General features: G+C 33.0%; 1 long non-coding RNA gene across 1 annotated transcript in view; it reads right to left on the reverse strand.

Moving 5' to 3' along the window:
• LOC102679321 overlaps positions 1-1,337 on the reverse strand; it is a 2,591-nt gene extending 1,254 nt beyond the window's left edge. Inside the window, exon 1 of the long non-coding RNA XR_421357.2 lies at positions 876-1,337. This is a non-coding gene — a long non-coding RNA (uncharacterized LOC102679321). The remainder of the gene's footprint in view (positions 1-875) is intronic.
• Between the last annotated feature and the right edge of the window lie 6,742 nt (positions 1,338-8,079).

Genomic DNA, 8,079 nt, shown 5'->3' on the forward strand with positions numbered 1-8,079 from the left:
AGCTTCTCGATCTTTATGTGCAAATACATTTGAGAGTAAAAAATATGGAATTTAAAACTTTAAAATTCAGTGTATTCTCTGCTAGAAATATTCCTAGTATTCCTATATCTTAGGAAATAATTATAAAATAATGGAAAATCTAAAACAAAATTTTAAACAATTCTGTGAACTAATAATAACACTCATGATATCTGGATTTTCAGAAATTTCTGAACAAGAAATTCTCACATTTTGCGCATTCCATTTATTAACAAATAAATTGTCTTATTCTCTTTCTTACATCTCGATGAATTTTCACAAACTGAGAAATTATTTTCATTCAATCATACAAAAACATATAATATTTTTACCCAAGAAATTAGCTAAGGAGAAATGTTTGATAAATTTACAAGGATCTCGAGTATTTTTCTCATTTTCACACCACTCTCTTTTATAACTCTGGCCAATAATACGAAAATATAATATTTTTACCCAAGAAATTAAGCGAAGGAGCAATGTTTGGTAAATTTACAAGGATCTCGAATATTTTTCTCATTTTCACACCACTCTTTTCTAACAATAGCCAATTATACAAAAATACGTAATATTTTTACCCAAGAAATTAGCGAAGAAATAAATGTTTGGCAAATCGATGTTAGGTTAGGTCGTTAAGGAAATTTACAAGGATCTCGAGTATTTTTCTCATTTTTACACCACTCTCTTCTAACACTGGCGAATAATACAAAAATACGTAATATTTTTACCCGAGAAATTAACGAAGCAATGTTTGAGAAATTATATGTTAAATTGGTTAAATTTTGTTACATTTTTCCCATTTTCACACCACTCTGTTCTATAACACTGGCCAATAACACAAAAACACGTAATATTTTTACCCAAGAAATTAGCGGAGGATACCAATGTTTGGTTAAATCGATGTTAGGTTAGGTCGTTAGAGAAATTTACAAGGATCTCGACTATTTTTCTCATTTTCACACCACTCTCCTGCCTGCGCATAACTTAGACCAAAGTGTGTTATTCGAAGAAACCTCTCCTTCGCCTGTGAAAAATTAAAGATTCCGTAAAGGTTTCGTTTTTTCTCCTCGAGCATTTATCAAGCCCACGGAAACCGAAGAAACTGCACGGCCTGCAAAACGTAATCTCGCGCAACGCCCTCCCCAAAGACCATCCTCCTCCTCTCCCGCCCCTTCCCCTCTCCGTAATTTCGCATACCCTGACATATCCCCACTCTCTTTTCCTCGCCTCTGCTCAGTGCTACCAACTCTCTTTAAACCTCGTGTCAATAACCAAAGTTCTCGCAGTTTTCCATTCCCGAGATTTCCCGAATCTCGCCAATTCTTTGAGTACGAATGGATTCGATTTGTTAACCCCTTCGATTAGAATCCAATGAAATTTAATCTGAAATATAATACTGTTCAATTTTGTCTATATGAATTATTTGCAAAGAGGTAGAAATATTCAGGATCAGATTTTTATTTCGATGTATTGATTCGATATAAGTATAAATATTTTTCAAAATTGTATTCGATTTATTAAGAATGTATAATGGATTGAATTAATAAATAATTCGATCGTCATCGTATTATCGATCCATGTTCATCTTCATTTTTTGTACGTTTATTTAGGAATAATAAATAATTAAAATTATTTTTATAATAATAAATAGTAATAGAAATTTAATAAAATTTGGCATGAAATTTTCAAAATAATCGAAAAAACCGTGTAAAAACTTTCTTCTTTCTGCAAACTTCTAATAAAATGTTAAAATTTAACAATAAAAGGAATGGTTTTCTCGAGGTTAGCCACGATTATCCTTGATAGGTCTTGATCTTCAAGCTCAAAGTGAAGTCGCTTAGATTTGAGAAATGGGTGTTGTAAACGAACAGCGGAATTCATTGCTTTTTATCACTATCCCTCTATAATTCAATGGACAAAAAGTTACAAGCAAAGGGAAAAAGCCTTCTTTCAGCATCTTTTCAACGTTAAACTTTAATAAGCGCCGCTTTAAATTACATTCCTCGTAGTTCCCTTTTAAAACTTTCGCGATTCTCAAGTGAAATATTTAAATAAACAAGGCAAAGAACTTGGCGTTCACCAATCATCGTGGAAATTCAACGTTAAAAATATGAGATTTGTCTCATTCATCGATAATTCCCTTCGAAAATTAGATCCTCAAATTGCGCAATTAAACGGTATTTCTTTTCATTATTTTCATTCGAGATTTTTCGAAAAAAAAATTTTTTCACAATCGCAAAGAATTCATCAAAAGATCTTTAATAAAGTATATATATCCGTCCTCTGTTTGCCTTGCCTTATTTTTTAATCTTTCTTATATTTTGCTCGAGAGCCATGAAGTATGAAGTATTCATTAAGTACGCTTCCCTTTTACGGATAATAATTCTTTGTTAATTAATAATCCTTAATCATCTTCGCGAAGCGAAGGGATAATTAATTTCTTTGGTTTCTTTGGTTTCCTTTTATATTACGTCCACTTATTTCTTCCATCCGCATCTGCAAACTATTATAATAGTTAAGTGAATCACTTATTACAATCTCATCCAAGTTTCGTGCAGTAATCGAACGATTAGCCTAGATAACTTTAAATTTTATTGCGCAATATTTGCGCTACTATTTATATTTTAATATAAAAATTAAATTACAGATAAGTATTTTCATTTGTCATATGTCACACCAATCACACAAAAGTTTACATACATAGAATTATTTTAAAAGAAAATTCGAGGAAAATTTACGCGAATATAGATCTTAATGGATTTATATCGTGAACCGATTTATTTTTTTCGACAGAATATCTCTTCGAACGCGTGAGATCAACTCTCAAATTATTATCATCTTTTCCCGTTCCGCCTGGAAATATTTTATTACAATTCGAAATTTAATAAAAAAAAAAAAAAGAAAAATGTTTCACACAAAAAAGAATTATCATTTTTATATTACATCACATTTATCGAGTAGTCTACTTATTTTCGAGACACCACTTTAACATCGAACTGTAATTACAATTACACTTACGTATAATATATATATATATGTACACCAATATCTCCTTCCATAGAAAAAAAATCTGTGTTCCTTTCAACTTAACAAGCTCGTTGTTGCAAGCCTGAGAAGCTCCGGGTTCCGAGCTTAATCGCGGTTGATTCCTTCGTGACAGCTGTTGATTATGTTTGCGGTGTTGTAGTTGAGTCCCGAGGGTTCGGCCTGATAAGTGCGCTCGACGATCGCGTGCAAAAATTTTCCAACCGATCGCGTGTCCAACCGATGATCCAACCGATCCACCGCCACTCCTGTCCAACTTTCAACCAACTCGTCCGGATCCCGGGGAAACGCTGTCATCATGGATGAAACGGGCGTACGTGTGGATAAGCTTCTCGTTGTGTACACCTCGGATTGATTTCTGGATGGGAATACCTGGACACGAATTGCACGGAGAGGTTAATTCGAAAGGTTCGAAAAGTTTTTTTGCTACGAAAATCGTCTGGAATCGTGTACGGAAACGTAGAGAAGAGCACAAGGGAAAATTTCGAATAAAGATTTCGAAAGGATTATTTAAAAGGGGAGTGATAAAATAAATTTGGGAAGTAGCTAAGTTTATTTGGCATAGGAAATAGGTTATAATTTCGAAGTTACGGGGGAATGCCAAAATTTTAAATTGTTATTACTTCGCAAATGAACAATGCAAAATTTTGCCTAACAAGGCGAAAATTCCAAATTAATTTTTATAATTTAAAACATGCTATGAATCTTATTTGAGTAATAAGTTATCTTTTCTTTCGAAAAAAGAAATATAGTAGAGTGCGTTCATATTTTCATATTCGAGTTTTAGTTACATGAGAATGAGAATTTCGTTGCTTAGAATTGATTATTATTCACTGATAATTATTCATTGATGATAATGATTATCCACTCTTCGAATTTGCCTTCTGTTGACTTCTCTTGTTTCCTAAATTGAAAGGGCAAGGTTTTGATGAACGTGTAATTTAACTTACGTGCACAAAATTCTACGTTCCTTCTTTAAAAAAAAAAATAAATAAATAACACAAAGTTTTTAACTCAAATAGTAAACAATTTTTTAAATAATTTTTCATTTAAGCTACATAAATACGCCTCGACAAATATGAATTCTTTTTACGAACAGAAGAAGTGTTGTATGTTGAACAACAGAGAATAAAATTGTACATTTTCAGCACAAAGAAAGACTTTTAATGGGTACACCGTGTTACGAATAGCGGGAGAATCGACGGAATTCGCAATAATCGTCCGAAACTTGGAAGATGGTTGATTAACGGGCGGGGATAGGAGCGTGTAGTTAGAGCAGATTCCAGGAATACTGGCAGTAATCGGACGCAGGTGTACGACAAACAGTCCTTGATCGAGCGTCATTAGTGAAATTATTGGTTCATTAGCGATTTGGCAATACGTATTGGCTGACATGTTGGCCGGCAAGGTCACGAGAGAGAGAGAGAGAGAGAGAGAAAAGGCTTTAATTTAAAAGATGCAAACTTTAACGGTTTATTATTATCGATTTAAATAAATAATTATTATTCGAACATTTCGTATAAATAAAATTATTGAAATAACCCGAATAACAAAGGATTTACATCTTTGAACATTTTCTCAGAATGGAGATTTCGAACTTTTGAAAATATGAAAATTTATTGGAGATATATATATATAGGAATAGAGAGAATTTTTTTAATAAAAGTTTAAAGATTTCTGTATAATAATAAATAAAATTCATTTAAAAAAAAAACAACGCGGAGAATGTAATAGGAAAATAATCTCCAAGATCCTCGATCGAAAAAAGTAGAAAAATCGAAAATAAATATCGAAGGTTGAAGTTTAAAAGTAACATTGTTTTAAGGAAATTTCAATCAATTAATTTTTGCAGTTTGTAGCGAATTTCCGGCCGTAAGTTAAAACGATCGCGAGATAGAATTGGTCCACGGGCATAGGATTCCTCCGCATCTCTTAGATTTACGACGTTATTACCGGCAATAACCGTTGACCCGTATCTGGCTGTGCTCCAGGCCGCATTATGTTTGCCGTTGTATCACCATCGTCGCACCGATATTCGGTGTGCGCTCGTTGGAAACTAGCCTCGACGCTTAGATTAGAACCGTGAGCTCTCCGTGAGTGCCACAACGTCTTGCATCGACCGGTTTAACCATCCACCTTTACCACCACTATCCTCCCTTCGAATCTGTTTCCTTTAATTAATTATTCACACCGATCCATCTCTCGCTCCTCTGATCGGTTTTCTAGCAAAGCTTTGCCGAACCAGGCTTTCGAAGCTTCGATCCGGATTTTTTTTTATCGATTATATTACCTTCGATGGAGATGGATTTGTTGGAAAGTAAGTCGTGTTTATTCTCACAATAACACTTTCCGCGATATTTCTTCAATTTGAATTTAATAATAACTGCCGAACACGAAGAATTTTTACGTATTCTTCCCACTTGTGATCACTTGTGTAAAATGAAATCATGGACCTTGAAATCGAAACATCGAAAGAAGCAAAGAAAAAAAAAAAAAGTGACATTTCAAGCTAAACGAGAATTCCACTCTCGAGAATTGGCGCGATTCGACTGCAATTGATCGATATTGTATGGAAACACTGGTAAAAGTCGGTAATAACGAGATTCGTTCGCGTTTAAGAAGGGCGGACGTTGGACGATCTCGTAATAATCCACCTCGTTCGTGGACACCAGGATGTTGACCAGCAGACATCTCCAGTTTTCTGGAAATCGCGATAACGGAGTTAGACTCGACTGGTAAGTTGGACGAAAATCCGGCTAACCAATTACCGTGTAAACGCGTAATGGCCACTTGATGGCGCGCCGCGCGAGTCACTTAGTCGCTCGTTTGCCACCTTACGTCCTTATTACGGGGATCGATACGAGCCGACTGCACACTCGATTCAATTGTATTCGCTCCGCCACGTACGAAATTGGAACGTACGAAATAACACGGACGGAAATAACAATTCGAACGAGTCGAGTTTGATCTTTAATTCGATTAAAAAATTATTTCTCTTTCTCTCTCTTTCTCTTTCTCTTTTAATTTATCGATTTATGGATAATTGAGGATATTTTAATTCTTTTTCGTCGTGTTTAATGAAACATGGTTTGGAAAATCATTTGGTCTGTAATTATTTTCGATTCTAGTCGAAAATACGAGAATCGCGATTGACGTTGAATTTTCGTCTAACTTGGTGGAGTTTGCTAATTAAAAATTATGATGATCGGAGGGGAATGATTGAGAATCACTCGAAGTTTCGAACTACTTAAACTACGGCAGCGGTTTAAATTAGCATTTGCTCAAAGTCGGATTGTTACAGTTTCTTGTAAACTATAAGGCTCGGGGGTGGGAAACTTACGGGTGTATTTCCAATTCGAAATTCAAGTTGCGTAACGGTAACGAGTTTTTACGATGACTTTTATTAAGCTGAGAGAAGTTGAATCTTTTCTTGAGAAATCGAGTTTCCTCTGCCAAGTTTATAATAATATTGAGATTGTCGATATTGCGACAATTTTCAAATTTAGATTAAAAATATTTCTAATCAAAAAAATGAAAGAGAGGTTTAAAATTTAAACCGTTATAGCACTAAATATAGTGATTTGCTTTCAAACGAAAGATCGCTTAAAGTTAAGGATTCGCACGATGTAATGATTTGTTGATAATTGTTTTATACATTTTTTTTTTACCGCCATATTTCGATTCGCAAAACTTTGCAAAATTATATTAAAATTAATTTGCACGCCATCTGGAGGATTTTTTAATCTAGCCATTGATATTTATGAATTAACTTTAAGCTATTTTATATTACAATATATATATTTAATAATATTCCTAACTTTAGTTGGCAATTTTTTTATTCCTTTCAATCTTTGAACAAATATTTGTATATTTATATTATTTTTTATATATTTTTTATATATATATTATTACATATTTTTATTCTATACTAAATTAAATGCAATATTAATGATTTGCACTACGTCTTCTTATAATGGTTTTTTCACTTAATAATTTTTAGTTTTATCGTTTTTATTATATTATTTCTATCGGATAATTTATAAGATTGTTGAGGACATCCCGTAGCAAATAGCCATAACTTCTTCTTTTAATAAGCCTTTTTTCCCTTAACATCCAATTCTCCAAAGATTCAATTTATTGCACGTTTCCAAATTCGAAACGCTTTCTAAGTTACATCCGCCACGCAGATATTTTGCGCGCTTATTTAAGGATTCAAATCACAAATATTTGTATATTTATATTATTTTTTATATATTGATTATTACGTATTTTTATTTTTATTCTATATTAAATTAAATGCAATATTAATGATTTATATATATATTTAATCATATCTTTATATTATATACATTTTTAACAAAATAATAAATTATAATAAAAAGCAGTATTGTAATCCTCTAAAAATTAAATCTTCATACAAACTCAAAAAAAAAACCTTTAAAACGTTTTTCGATTCAACTTCCAATTTCTAAAAATATCGTGTAAAGAAAATCATTCAATTTCATCAATCTTAAATTAACCTCAAATTAGACGAAATCCTATTAGAATTAAAGTTAAAGATTTTAATAGCATTCGTTTTATTTATCCAAATGAATTTTAATGACAAAATTTTTTTTCCCCTAATGTCTTTTATAAAGATCGAGACGAGAAAGATCCACTATTCCAATCTGGGCGAAAATATCTTTTGCCTCATTGTTACCTTTTTATCTGCTTTCCACGTTTCTGCTTTTTGAACTCGAGACAAATCTCGGGTCCCTGAATTATCACGGATTCCGTGAACGGGCGAATGTCCGGGCGCTAAATTAACCATTTTCCAACGTTCGGGGACGGAAAATGGCTGACACTCGATTCGGTCGCCGCGTAGAAAAACGTAGAGATGTAAAAATTACGACTGGCACGGATCGTAGATCAGGGGATCGTCGATTACTTTTGTCATTTCCTGTGGCCTTTACGATTTTTTGAGAAATTTACTTTATGGACGAATCGAGAATCCCATCCCTTTTTTTTTTTTTTTTTTTT

Source organism: Apis dorsata, unplaced genomic scaffold (assembly GCF_000469605.1).
Source record: "Apis dorsata unplaced genomic scaffold, Apis dorsata 1.3 scaffold_147, whole genome shotgun sequence".
NCBI lineage: Eukaryota > Metazoa > Arthropoda > Insecta > Hymenoptera > Apidae > Apis > Apis dorsata.